General features: G+C 45.6%; 1 protein-coding gene across 2 annotated transcripts in view; it reads right to left on the reverse strand.

Moving 5' to 3' along the window:
* NT5C2 (5'-nucleotidase, cytosolic II) overlaps positions 1–14153 on the reverse strand; it is a 51792-nt gene extending 37639 nt beyond the window's left edge. The window contains exons 1-2 of one of the 2 annotated variants that reach the window (XM_015866924.2): positions 14045–14122; positions 6982–7105 (exon numbers count right to left, since the gene is read on the reverse strand). The gene's annotated coding sequence lies outside the window, so the exon portion shown is untranslated. Of the gene's footprint in view, positions 1–6981; positions 7106–14044 lie in introns of both variants that reach the window. The other variant, XM_015866923.1, reaches the window with a different exon arrangement.
* Between the last annotated feature and the right edge of the window lie 1166 nt (positions 14154–15319).

A 15319-nucleotide genomic window follows, 5' to 3' on the forward strand; every position in this document is an offset into this window, starting at 1 on the left:
AAATCAAACAGGAGGCAAATAGCTTGGCTGTAAAGAATACGTTCCTCCCTCCCCCAGCATTCACTGCCGGTCTTTCAGTTACTATAAGCAACGTTTACAAACGCATCTGATGCCACATCCTAAAGGTCACCAAATTTAGGCCCTGGCAGGCAGCCACGGGGATGCATTCCTGTGCTGAGAGCTGCCTGCCACCAATTCCCCACAGCACCCCCAGGGAGGAGGTCAGCACAGCCAGAGGGACGCGGGCACATCAGCCAACCACAGCTTCCACAACAGGGCATGCAGGGAGACACAGCTACCAAAATAGCCCCAGCCCAGGCCACTAAGGGCTTATGAGCAATTACCAGCAATTTAAGCAATGCCCAAAGGCAGTAAGGGAATGAACAGCCTGTGAGCATCAACCTGTTTCTCTTCAAAGCGGGGCGTTGTGCCCACAGCACAGCCTGCCAGGGGCTTTCTGCAGCAGCCCTGCTGGAGGAGAGGGCTTAGGGAGCTCAAGGCCCACACACAACAACAGGCCTCAGGATCTTGTGGTACCCCAAGACTGAAAGCTACAGAAAGCTTGTCTTCAAAAGGTGGAAAATGGGCTATCCCATAAGCATTCTGAGATGGTTTATTATCACACCACTATCATCTTACCCAGAGCTATTGTAAAGCTACTAGCCTTGAGCTATGGATTCAGATCTAAAAGATACACGTGTTCAAGGCCTCTAAAAGGAAAATCAAATAGCGCTACAAAACTGTCGCATGGTTGATTGTGAGATCTTGATCTGCCAGCTGAATGCAAACTGCTCACCAAGATCTGAAGACTTACAACCATGGCCAAAATGAGAGCCTTTCCATTATGCCAGCTGCTTCCCACTTCATCTGCTTCCCATCATTATTACGCCACATTAAACAGAGGTGCTGACACAGGTACTAGGACAGGTCTGTACCCAAAGGCCATCCATGCCAGACGTCTGATAGTTCCCCAACAGCATCCCACAAAGAATACTAAAGCCCAGATGGTAGAAGACTGTTAGCAGGTTACTTCTGTCAGTGTCCCATCTAAAACGAGGAGTCAGTGAAGCAGTCTGAGCTCCCATGCGAAGCCCTCTTCTACGCAGGAGAGATCAGACAGAATCAGACTGAGTGTTGGGATTCAAAAATCCAAGCCTTGAGGAAGCCACAAAAATCCGAGTTTCCACAGTTAAGCAAGAAAGACATGGATTATTTTAATGTTCCAGCAGTTATTTTTCTGTAGCTGTGATGAATAGAGTTCAAAGGGAGGACAAGGTTTGTAGACAGAGGCAATATCTTTTATTAGACCAGCTGATATGGCTGGAAAAATTAGACAAGCTCTTGGGCATACAAGCTTGTCTAAATTTTCAAAGTCTATCATTTGCTCTAATAAAAGACATTACTTCTGCCTTCAGGCATTGCTGATTTATTTATTAAAGTAGTTGTTTTTAATGTTCACAGAGCATAAAATAAAAAAAATATATTACTGCAGTTTTGTATTACATAAACTCAAAGGCACTCTTACAGCTTAGCAGGCTGCGCTGGAGCTCTGATGATAGCTTACTGCTCTCAAATAAAACACTAATCACTTACAAATGATACTGCGATACCTCTTTCCCACCTAGAAACTCCACTCACACAAGAAGTCTTACTGACTTGAACGAAATTATTCCAGTGGTCCAAGGTACCAAAACCAGCCAGCCTGAGCAAGGAAGAGACATGGGACCTGATCCCTGAATACAAATATTCCCCTTCACAGCGGTGCCAAATATAGGGAGAAAAATAAGAAGGGGTGAATCACTCCATGCACTCGTAAGCCACAGGAATAAACATCTAAGAGAGCAGGCATCCAGCCAGGCAAGATCCCCAACTCCAAGTAACTGAAATACGATGCATCTTTCTTTAGTTACTGATCTATTTTTGAAATCAATAATCTGTAAATAGCCTCACATAAAAATAGAAATCTTTACATAGATGAAGCATGTTAGAACACCTCCCTATAATTTATTGCAAACATGCTCCTTGCTGGTGCAGTCTTAATTAAACATCTGATAGCGTTTAGGGCACAGGGTTCATTTTGAATAAGTATTTTAAAACTCCACGTCAAAGCTTCAGCCCAGAGCTACTATCCATTACACGTGCTTTTGTCCAGAAGAACATCAGATCTTTAACACATATTTTGTAAGAAATTAATTTGCTTCTTCTGTTAAGCCTCAGCTGATTGTAAGAATCACAGACAGTGTATTTCTTTCAGACACTCCTACAGGTTAAATAACAGGCATAGAGGCACTCCCCTCCAAGGAGTTTTACGAGTTAATTTCTTCATCTTTTTTTGGCCAATAGTTAGAAATGTCTGCACCTGATAATACCTGATGTGTTTGGTTTACATGCACCGCTTGTATTTTTTCTGAGTTTGTTTTCAACACTTGGATGATGCAATGCCAAATCAGAGGCATACACACCAAAATGTAGGGATAAACAAAACAGCAGTGACGAGTCCACTCTTTCCAGGATCCTGTCCAAGAGCTTATGGAGCAGAAAACAAACTCGCAGCAAACCAATCCCAAGACACCAATTTGCCACGCACTACATCTGTCCTTTTCGCACACATGCTGCTTTAGGAATCCTTGGTATCTTGTCAGCACGACCCACACGTGTATGTACACGTGGGCAAAGTGAGCAGGGACATCGATGATCACAGCTAAGGTCTGGTACATAAAGGCTCTGTGTCTGGCCCGAGGCAGTGATACACAGAGCTCCTGGTGCCTTGCCAAGCCACAAGATGTTCCTGACCCCTGGCTGCAAGGTTGCTCCATCCCAGGTGGCCCGGTGATCTCAGCAAGGAAGGAGTTAATGGTCCTGAGAAAGGGGAAAAGGAAAGGGAGAAGGACTGGGGTAGGTTCAGTCAAAGTACAGTTCAAACTCCAGGCCCAGGTCATGGCATGGCCTCACAAATTGGGAACGAGAAGGGAAAAACACTTGCCTGCTGAGAGGTCTGTCTGTGTCACTGTGGTTACTTGCCAGGAGCATCCTTATCCTTCAACTGTGCACTGAAGTAACTTCCATCTATGTCAAGCTTAGGCCAGACACTTTGGACAACTAGCATCAGAGAAGATGAAGCCCACTCAGGTTATAGAACCATACCCCCTGGTCCTCTGAAGCATCTGACACCTTGGGATGGAAAGCTTACAGGATGTGGCCTGGACTCTGTAATCCTCCTAAGCGGCATCTCCTGCTTCACCACGAGGGCAGGACCTCATGCCTGTCATCCCAGAGTTCTCTACAAACTCTCTTCCACTGTAAACACATTCAGAGACAGTCAAAGGTGCTGTCCCCATTTTGTAAGCAACAGATAACATGGCACAGAACAGCAGAGGGGAGAACAATCCTCAAACTTCCTTTAAACTTTCCACAAGCTCCAGCTCAGCATGTCACAAACACACTGAAGCCCTGGAGGTGTTCAAGGCCAGACTAGATGTGGCCCTGGGCCCTGATCTGGTGCCTGGCAACCCTGCTTGTGACAAGGGGTTGGAACTAGATGATAATTGAGGTCCCTTCCAATCCATCCATTCTATCACTTTGTGTTGTAATAAACTTCTGACACACCTCAGGGCTGCCAGGAGGCAAAGTAACGAAGAACTTCTAGAAACAAAAACGCCAACTAAGGAGAAAAAAATCCAGTGGGTGGCATTTCTGAAACCCAAGGGAACTATTCATGTGAGCTCAACACTGAAATCTCTACTCACACTCTGCTTAGGAAGAACAATACAGAGAAATGGGTGGAGATATGGGAGGACTCCCTAGTATGTATTGTAATGTTCCTGTCTCCAAGTAGAGATGTTTGTAAGCAATATAAACAATAAATACACTTTCTATTTTCCTCTTTTTGTCTAAAGTTAAGTTATTCATTTGAAGAATAGAACACCTCATATCTGCATCTTTGACATTGTAGCTTCAGGCTCTCGATGGCAGGAAAGGACAAGATCGTCTCTTCCTATTCTAATTCTATGTTACTTCCAAAAGAAACTTCAGAGTTTACTCAAGTTCAACTGCACTTGAGGTAGGCTTTCAGAATGGTAACTGTATGGGCATGGCAGGGTACTAAAGAAGTAGAGATCTGCCGTTAAATACCTATTAATAATACAGATGCACTCACTTGCAGTTTGTTCAAAAACCTATTATATCCCATTAGATTCATAATACAGCCCTTGCTCTATGGATTGCACTGATCCTCCCATCCCCAGCTTTCCCTTTTGAATACCAGCTCCAAGTTTTCCCTCTGAAGGATACCTGCTTCCCCTGTGCTCTACCACAGAACGGACTTCAGTGATGCTGCATTTCCAAGAGAAAGCTTTTAGAGAAACTGGAAAAGCATTTCCAGTTGTACACTTATCTGAGAACATTCTGACTGATAGATGACAGTATGTTATGGGTTATTTCTGGATGGGAAAGGGATAAGAAGGCAGAATGCTGCTTGTGTGGCTTGTTAGAAGATTTAATTCCAGGCTGAATTTTACTGTGAATCTACATCTTAAACTAACAGCTATGTAACAATAAAATACAATATATTTAACAAACCTCTGTTTTATTTTACATGAGTATTGTTTATCAGACTATTTCTAGTGACAACCATATCCACAGAGTGCCTCTACCATGCTTAGAGCCTCAGCAATGATCCAGTAAGCAAAATGTATTAGAAGCAGTAAAAAAAACCTTAGGACAGATAAATGAGGAGATTTATTAAGGTTTTTTTTTTCCCCCATTTCTATCCAAGGAGTTCAGATCATTCCGGAACTTCAAAGAGCAAGAGTCATTTTAAATATTTTCATTATTTTAAATAGGACTTAATTATCACCAATTTCAGGGTTGATTAGAAAGGAGCCTGGAAAAATACTCTGAAATCCACAGTACTCTGTGAGGAGCAAACCTCAAACCTGACCCTCTCTGACTATCAAGAGACCATCTATTCTCCTGAATCACCTGTAATTGAGTTTACTACCTTAAAATGGATACCACAAACTCTCCCATAAGCTAATGAGAACATATTCCAGCTTCCACACAGCTCATGCTTCTCAGTATCTCCTGCAGAGCTGCCATTTCAGTCAAGTTACTTCCAGCATGCTGCTCATTACACCAGCAATTTGCCAGAGGTACTTCCAGTTCTCCCACTCTCTAAGCCCAGTGTGGCCAGCACTTCCCACCACCAGAAGAAAAGAAGGCAGAGTACGCTTAAAGAATGGAAGAAGGAGAAATCTCCAAGGTTTCACCTGGAGAGGTGAATGGACAAAGGCATTTCTTGGGCCACTCACTTAAGAGGCCTTCTGCAGGGAAAGAGCCCAGCAGCCTGCAGCAGCCTCTGCTGCAGAGGTTCCCAAGCTGTTGTCCAATTGACCACCTGCCAACAGCAAGCACGGACCTGGCTAATAACATCATGTACTCACTGCTGCTTGTTTCCAGCTGTTACATTCCTGCAAGAAACCCAGAAGATAGTTCAAATACTTCACTTGTGCTGTTCTTCCTGTAAGCAATTGCTCTACTTGCACAAGGTCTTAAAAGGTTGAAATGCAGAGGTGAGTTTGATCTCTCTACTGTGATAAAGTCTACCCCCTAAAGGAAACATACAGGGATTCCCATGTGTACGCTTTAGCTTAAAAGTGAGAGGTGAGCTTTGATGCAGATGCCCACTATAGTGGGGATTCAGTGTTTGATGTCCGCAGATCCTAATTTTATTACTACAAAGATGAAGCATAACAGAGTGCTAGCTGAGCTGCAGGTTAACACAAATAGCACTAAAGGCAGAAATGTCAGCACAGAAATGAACATGCTGAGTTCCACAAATCAAAAAGGAAAGCCAAAATAAACTTTTCTATTCTATCTCTACTGCTTTGCTTCAGAACAAACTGAAACATTACTTGTGTAAGAAGCTGCTACCAGATCATGATGGCTCAACCCTACAAGTTTGTGACTCGCGAAGAGAGTGAGCATGACGAGACGTGCCGTCCCCAGTGAGAAAACTGGAAGCCGTTAGTCCACATACCAATTTCAGACCAAGGAACAACCGCCACTCCAACCTGCTAATAGGGATTATACAACAGTAACTCCTTTGGCGGCAGATCACGGTATTTCAAGACAATGATGCTTTTCATTCGATACCGCTGTGTCTCAGGAAGCAAGTACAGCCTTAACAAGCCCTTCCAGCAGCGTGGTGGTAACCGACGAAGTATTTGAGTTGCACGGCTCAGATCAGGCACACAGTCATTCTGAAAGCATGCAACTGGGTCAGCTTGGATAACGCAAACAGCCAAAAGCCTTCTTTATCTTCTAAACACGGAAGGTGGGGGAGACAACATTTTTATTGGCTTCCCTTGCTGACAGTACTTAACCAGTATGAGAAAAACAAGCCAAGAGGTGTCTTTGAAGAGCATGGTCCCTACTTCATTAATATTTTACAAAAAAAGCAAAGATCCTGAAAGCTTATTTTGACTTCTTTTCTAATCTTTTAAAGTAGAAGTGAAAATAAGGATGACTTTTAAAAGACACCTGAACTCTCTTCCACACTGAATGGCCTCTCTGTACATGTTTACAAGCTGCAAAAGCAGATGCAACAGCAAAATCTGCAGCTGAACCATCTCTGCAGGCTGGAGACTGTTCCCATCTCTATGGGCTGGAAGCTGTCCCTGCCCAGCCCAGGTGCTGTGAGCCAGCTGGCTGCACCGCACCAGTCCCATGGGCATCGCATGCAGCACCAGCCCAGGGACGTGCTGCTCAGCAAAGAAGCTGGCATGCTTCAACTTTCTTTCATAAAGTTACTGAAAATAAATGCTGAGATCAACAGCTAAGATGACATGGTAATCTCAAGAGTTGCCCTGTCAAAATCAGTTAGAAGTCTTTTTTTTCCCCACTGCTACCAGTTCTGTTTTCCAGCACCATCCCCTGCATCTCGCTTATATATAAATTCAGTCTCTCCTTTTGAGATCTTACCTATCAATAACAAGCAGAGCAGTTGCAAGGCAGGTAGTGTGAAGTCTGGAGGTGTTTCACAGTGCTCTTAGCAGCGTGCAGTTCCCCTCTGCATACAGAGAGTGCAACTCGTTCCTTTTTTGACCTGTTTTTTTAATCAGAGGCAAATGTAGTAATTATAGTCTGTCTGATTGCAAATGAAATTACAAACCTATCCTTAGGGCACAATAGTGTCCCCACCTACATGTTATCAGCCCCCAAATCTCATTTAATCTTGACAGATATGTAGTACTGAGGCATCACTTCAAGAAACTCTGCGAGTAAATTAATTTTACGAACACCTTTCTGTGCAGTTTTCTCATGCTCTTCCAAAAGTCTGTTAATTCATCCAGCGCTTCTTACGCAACCTATGTAACTCAATTCATCAGCATAGTAACCCAACACCTCTGATGACTGAGCTTTTGCTCAGTCTCTGGCTTCCCTTTGATAACCTAACTGTCTCAGCTTTATCGACTGATACCAAAGGCCTACATTAAGCTGTTCTCTAACAGTATCAACTTCTCTCTTTTCTTCACAAACCTTTTGCAACCCTGCCCAAGCACAACACAGAACACTATGTTCATTTGGGGAAAACAAAACCAGACTTCCACGGACCCTTCAGTTCACTAGTTTTTAACACATCAAATCAATCCTGCTGACGCAGGAGATTGTTCCCTGGCAGGAGCTGAGGAGGGCACACACAATGTTCTCCCTGTACTTGTCCCAACACAGACTGCGCTCAGAGAGGACACGGATGAAGCAACAAATCCACTCCTGCATCTGTGACCTGGAAGAAAAACTCCAGCCTGAAGGGTGAGAGAACATTAAAAAAGAACTAAATCAGCGTTGTCAGCAGGTCCTCGTTACCCCAGAATCAGAGCTGAGAGTTACCAACACTGAACCCTCCCTTGGGCCATGACTTCTCTTTGGGGAACACGAAGTAACTCGTTAGTGGAGAGTCAAAGACCCACAGCATCGGGCTTTGGGAAGACAGCTCTCTGCATGCCCTCTATTCATCAGTTATTTGTTCTCAACACCAGAACACATACATTTACAAAGACTGCAAGTGGTTTTTATTACTTTGTTAATATCTACCTGCTACAAGGTTGTGAAGAAAAATGAGTGGCAGATGAGTACAGCTTGGTTGAGTTTTATCATCCCTTCCCTCATGATTGCTCAAGCACAGCTAGCAGATTTCTTGGCCTCAGTTCATCAAACTGTCAGTGCAATATTGCAAGAGAAGTTACAGTACACATAACAGAAGAGGTTAAGAACCGGCCTAATCTATTGCCAAGGCAAAGGCAAACAGGAAAGGTTAGATCACAAATGTGTTTGTGTTTGGCTTTCAGCAACAAATTCTTTTTTCTTCTTTTTTTTTTTTTTAAAAAAAAAAGCCAAAGGAAATGTGCACATGCAGTATCCAGCCCTAAACACTCATAGACATAGAACAGGTACTTTCCTGGTGCCCATAAACACCACTAGTGCACCAACTGACAGATGCTTGCAATGTGAAGTGGAAACTGAAATCTGATTCCTGCCTCAGTTTCCAGACAGCAGAACGAACAGATGATTTACCAGCCTGGCTTGCTTCTATCTTCAATTCCTCTTTCCAACACCACTCAGCCACTTGGATTACAATGATGGCAAAGCTACAGGAACTGAACTGGAAGGGCAGTTTCCAGGGTCAGCTTCAAGCTAACAGGTGCTCTGGGCACCTGAAATTTATGGTCAACTAATTGGTTCTCTTCAGGGAGGGAACTCATCCTAACCCAGAAGCACATACACACTATAACATGAAATGAGTTGAAATGAACAAGCACTGAAAAATAACTATGCAACTACTACAGGTATCTGTAGACACTGAGTGAACACTGCAACATGTCAGAAGGCACACGATTTAGCCGTAACACTCAGGATTAATCCTTGCAGTCATTTACTCTGACACATCTTCACACAGTCTTGAGACTGAATTGCTTTGTAATATCCAAATGAGTGAGCTGCAAACATCGAACATATGCAGCTCCTCCTTAGGAGGAAAAAAAAAAAGGGATAGAATCCTATCTCAGATGGAGAAAACTAAGAACAGCATCCAGAAAGATTATTTGCTTTTAACTACAACTGGTTCCACTTAGTGACTTCCAAAATTACCTGCAGTTCACAAGCACTTACCCTTTAATGCTGCCACTGGTGATCGCTGTTTACAAAGCAGTGGCATACATCTCACTCAGCACTTCTTTGGGTTTCTGAGGGCAGAACATTCACATGCTCTTCTCTGACCCCACGTTCCTAATTATTGCTGTTCACGTCGATATGCAACTCATCACCAGCTGAACCAACCCAAACACCAGCTGAATTCAGCTGGCCCTGGGATTTTGGCATGCTTTATACTAAGCCATCAGTCTTCTCCCTTTGGAGTTTACCTTCTATTCTAGGTTACTTTAGAAGCTGAATAGAACGCTTATCTTGTTACATGCTGTGGCCAGATGTGCTACATTTGATGGAAAGGCCAAGAAGCGCTCAGTCCAAGCAGTAACATGCAAGTTGATTAACACCCATTACTACTGTTTGGCAAAGCAGATGAAAAAAAACAATGTAAGCTGCAAACCCTACCTCACCAGCAACCCACCTCCCCCTGAACTGGATGCACAAAGCAGGGATGCAGCTGTTGCTACTCCAGCAGTGCAGACATCTGCTGCTGCCTGGGGAAAGGCAGCAGCTCACCCAAGGAAGGGGCAACTCACTCCGTAGGCCCCACAGTCCAGAGCTGCCCTGCATGGCTATCAAGGCCCGACTGGCTGAAAAAAGCCTTTTTGGAAATGCACCTTCACAGAGGGTTCAGTGAGAATTTTCTTCCTGAAAGATCCAGCAATAATGTGTCTCAAGTGTTTTATGTATTATGCCAATGTTAACACGGAGAAGTACAAGGCCCAGGTCAAAACCAGCTAATCCAAAGGGCTGTTCTTAAGTAAACAGTGGAAAACCACTCTACTTCAGAGCCTCTCATAGAAACGCACACAGGAAGCCTCTCTTCCCCCTTCCGCTGAACCAAATGTGCCAAGTAAGTTAAATGATAATCTAGCAGTAAGCATATGTGTGAAAGAGTAGGCCTTTGTTTGAAAATATCTGGACCGCAGCTGGGAGCTGTGAATAGTCAGTAACTAAATTAGGCTAAGTTTAGACTACATAATGACCTCAACTTCTGTTGAAGGAACCTTTGTTTTGAAACAAATTGCAAGCACTAAGATGAGAGGGAGTGGTAGTTTTGGACACTGAAACTGCTCAATTACAGTTTAAGTGCAACACAAGCAGCACTAGGGTACACTGTCCCCACACGCTTGTTTCTAATTCACTTTGATGCCACCTTCCAATTTCCAAAGACTCACATCTGACTAGGCCTCCCTTTCTTCTATTGCTCTACAGAAGTGGTGCAACCTCTGTTTTCAAAAGAGAAATGAACAGACCATTCACCAGCCAGCATCACCACTACAGGTACTTCATTACTGCAATTCCTGCTCTCCACATTTAATGCGCCTCACACCTTTGCACAATTTAAAGCGGTTTCCACTGCTAAGTGGCACAGGATAACAACCTGCCCGCCTTCTTTACTTGCACGTTAACAGAGAGCAGCATACAAACAAGCTCAGTGGGGTTTCCAACTTCCCTGGCTCAGACAGAACCCTCTTGCTGATGAAACTACCAAAAAAGGGCTGGCTGTGCTGGTAAAGCCCACAGCAGGTAGTCATGCCCTGAGAATGATAAGCGGGGGACACTGCAAGCAACAAGTTTAGCCTCTGCCATTCTGCACCAGACTTGAGAAAGTGACAGGAACACAAGGGCTGGCATGCAGCCATCCAGTGCTCGCACACGTGGGGACCTAAGAGTCCAGGAAGTAAGAGCAGATGGGCTCCCGGCCTTATCGTAAGGCAAATGCACTGCTAGACCTATGGGTAGCTGTCAGATTTGGTTTTTAGGCTGAATTACTCAGTCTCCCTTCTTGGCCCTGCACCTTCACACAAAAGAAAGCATCTCCCCCATCAGAAGTTTGCACCTTTTTAGCCCTGCAAAGACATTCATAAGACTTATTAACTACCCTCACGTAGCCAGGTTTGGATTAGCAATCGCTTACAGTGGCTACCTGAAATACCTACGCAATATTGTCCAGATGTTGCTTAAGGTCTATTTACTGTACATTAAGTTCTATTTATTGTGCACACTGGGTTGTCTCTGTGGTTGTGTTAAGCACAGTCATGTTATACGCACTCTCTAGGCAGAGTGCACAGTCCAAGGTTTTAGGAACCATTCCAGTAAACGACTCATAGTGATTAAAAAGCAAAATACAGATCATTGCTATGAGCATAACAACATGACATATAATAGTAATTTCTTTAGAAGTGGGAAACATGTTTTAGAGTAAGAATTCATTTATATGAATGCACAGTTTGTAAGATGTGCTTAAACATAGAACAGCCAGCTTTTAGAGACTTAAACCGCAGCCATTTCAAATGTTTGTGTTGCTGACATAAGAAATAAAACTAAAAAACTAGACGGAGTACAGACAATAAGCAAAGAATTCCCACGCGCTGACTTAGTAACATCTCATCCTGAGGACTGAGACAAGACTTCCACTCTGGGCACATTCTGTTCAGTTTTCCATCCCATTATTCTCACTGCTAAAAAAACCACAGCTGTTTTCTATCAGGACACCCACGTTGGCAAGCCACCCCGAGGCAAGGACACGGTGCAGAGCAGGAAGGTGCAGCACTTGGGCTGTCCTCAGTTTCCCTCAGGGTAGAGCCCACGTGCCTGTCCCCTCCATGGCTCTGTGCTGGGTGGCACAGCAGCCCTTCTTATCCCGAGGTGATTAGTTACAGAGGTGTGCTTTTAACAGGCTAAAGACAAGGCATGGCCCTGCCAAACAGCAAGCCAGTTCCTATGACAACTTTCCACTGCAGCTTGGCTGGAGACCATTAATACACCTTCCTCAGGCCAAGTAGCTCCTACACAGTAACACTTCCGTGGGTCATTACAGACCTCAGCACGACTTCCAGCAGCGTCCAAGCGATGGCAGGTTGCATTGCGTGGAAAGCAAGGGAACAGCATTCCCTCACTTTCAAATCATACAAAAGGTTTGCTGAGCACACCCACTTTTGTCTCTCACCCACCATTTTCTGGGCAGAGCTGCAGCCAGCCCTTCTTCCTGCACCTCCTGTGAGTCACAACCCACAACCCATGCAGACTCAAAGGCTGTGGGTCAGCTCACTTTGCCCCAGGGAAGCAGCAGCCCAACCTGCACCAGCCCCAGGCCACCTCCTGCTAACAGCTCCACAAACTAACAAGCCACATTTCATTTTTTAACAGAAGCATCGCTTCATTCAGCTGCACCACAAATCACAGGTAGGAGGCCAGCAAATAAACCTATCTGCTTTTTCAATAAGAATCATTTAAAACATCGTATTTAAATCGTCTGTTTCCTTTTTACTTCAGATGCACAAACAAGATACGTGTAGGTTTTAAGGGAAATACAACATTCATTGTATTTCTAAAGATCCCAATACTGCTGTGTTTAACAGGAAACATCAAACTGAGCTTTCTGGGTGTTTTCTTTTCACAAACAAACACTCCTGGTGATGTTAAAAAAGCACAGGACAAATATTTCTAGTGGTTTTAGATAGGGTATATAACACTAATGCAACCAAAGCAAATGTACTGACAGGCTCCAAATCTCAAACCTCAGCTGAAAACGTTTGTCCCATTCTTACAGTTTTTCTCCCCATTTATCTCTGCAATTGTACTTCATTCAATGGAGCATTTCAAACGTAATTCAGCAGTGCATTTTGCAATACAGTTTGCTTGAATGACGCTATACAGAGTAAAGGTTGTATTGTACTATATAATGAAACAACGTCCATGCTTGAACAAACTCCAACTGCTGTTAATCAAACCAGCAAGTTCCTGAATGATCTTTTGGAGTCGGGACTAAATAGATTATTTTAAATAGCAGCCCTGCTCTAAAGTATGTTTAGGTTGACATGGGCTGATCAGCTTTCAGTTAAAACACAGCAGTTCACCCTCTGTGCCAGCGTGACAAACGCAATGTGCAACCTGAAGATCAACACGTAGCTTTGAGTTTTGCTTCTGGTTTCCAGCACAGCCATGCAGCACCCGAGATGGGTTGGAAGTCTTCCCTTTTGTTCACTAGGCACTACGTACCGCCCAGTCCCCAAAGCAAACAGCTGGATGGATCAATGGAATCACAGAACTGTTAGGGTCAGAAAAGACCCCTCAGATCACCTGGTTCAAGCACCAAACACAGCTTTGAGCTGGTGATAAGGTGTTACCCTACACTGAGGCAGACAGGAAAGGCTACGTTTATATATGTCCCTCAGAAAGCGCGCTGCAATCTTTGTGGTTTAGACCTTCCAGAACTAACAAAATATATATGTTATATAGAAATAAAAACTTTCCAGCAGTCCCCACGCCACGGGGTAACATTCTCAAGGCCATTTCCGAGCGGCTCCCGGCCATGCAGCCGTTCAGCCTCAGAAAGGCAGCAGCGGAACGTTTCACCATCTCACACTTCGGAACGCCTCAAACATCCTGCCCGAGCTGCTGCCTCTGACGGTCCCCGTGAGCACAGCGGGGAAGCCCGCACCGTATCACCCAGTATCACCCAGTATCCCAGCCTCGTGCTGCTCACGGCATCGTTTTGGGGCACAAAATGAGATAAGAAACGCGGTGGAGCGGAGCAGCCTCGTGCTGTGATCCCCGCTCCGAGGGGATCGGGCACACACGGAGCGAGCAGCTCAGAGCACCCGGGACGGGCAGGCGGCAGCGGGGACAACGGGTGCCTCCCTGCGCGGCCGGAGGGGAAGCGTCTCGATGCGCACAGCCGGAGCTCCGCTCTCTGCGCTCCCCCTCGGCACGGAGCCCCCTCCCCGGCTCCCCCTGCCCTGTTCCCCCCCCATCAGTTCCGAACGGTCGCTTCCAACGCTCCCGGTCACACACCCGCACACACACACACACACGCGCCCCGGCCGGTGCTCACCTCCCGCCGCGCTCGGAAGAAGTGCCCCGCACCGCTGCCGCAGAGCACAGCGCGATGCATTGCGCGTGCGCCGCACCCGCACCGCCCCCTCCGGGAGCCAGGGAGCGGGGAGAGTGTGCGAGGAGGGAGGAAGGGCGGAGGATGTAAGGGAGTGTCGGCAAAGAGCATAGACACAACGCTGTACTGCGATAAACCCTGCGGGAAATGAGCGTTTGCTGTCATTTATTGACTCAGACTCCTCAAACAACCAGCCTAGATCAAAGTGAAGATTCCTATCCAGGCCATAGGATGAGGCTGCAGGGTTTGCTCTGCCGCCGGAACACATGTACTTGTGTCACAGAATCACACAATGCTGGGAGCTTAAAGACCATCCAGTTCCAACTCTCTGTTATGTCCATGGACACTTTGCACTAAACCAGGCTGCCCAAAGCCCCTTTCCAACCCTGCCTTGAACACCCCTATGGATGAGGCAGGGCAGGGAATGGCTGTGCTAAAATGGGCTTCAGAAAGACTGAATGCTTCTAGGAAAGCTCTGCGAGCAGATCTGAGTCCTGGAAAGCAGTGCACAAGCCAAGTCTCTTGTATTTATACTTCCTGGATTTTTAGTTTTGTCTCTGCTGGCTGACACTTCTTATTCCCCCCATACGCTACAAGGCAGATGCACAAGACAAAGGCAGGATTTATATGTATGCATGTGCATCCCATTACCAACCCCTAACAGCACATCTGGGACCAGCCTGCTGCAGCAGTGAACTGCAATGAACTGTGTGTGTAGTGCTGCACCCACCTCACTCACAAAGAAAAGGGATGTTTCTGCCTTGTGATCACCTTCCAAGTGTGCTAGCTGGGATGTGGGCTCCTATACAAGCCAGAGCTGATGCCACGATTGCAGGGCTCCCTCCAGAGCCATGATAGTGACCAGGTTCTAATCTTGAGGGGATTTGAATCCCAGCACCGTTCCTCCTGCTTTGGTTGGTCTCTTTGAAACAGCAGCAGCTGTTACAGAAGCAATGACTCTTTCCAGTCCTGGCTTGCTCACCCTCTTGTCTCACCATCTGGACCTCACTGACATGATCCTCTTGCCACCTGAGAGGATAAATGGGGACAGGAGGAGTGGGAAAACCAGGCTCCAGCTCTGATCAATGCCAAAGGGATTTGCAGCAGGAAGCCCAGCTGCATGTTTTGTCCTGTGTGGGGCAGGGACTAGCACCCAGGACACTGTCACCCCGGCACAAACACACAGTGTGACTTCCCTTCAGAACCGGTGGGGACGAG

The sequence above is a fragment of the Coturnix japonica genome, chromosome 6, assembly GCF_001577835.2.
Source record: "Coturnix japonica isolate 7356 chromosome 6, Coturnix japonica 2.1, whole genome shotgun sequence".
Taxonomy (NCBI): domain Eukaryota; kingdom Metazoa; phylum Chordata; class Aves; order Galliformes; family Phasianidae; genus Coturnix; species Coturnix japonica.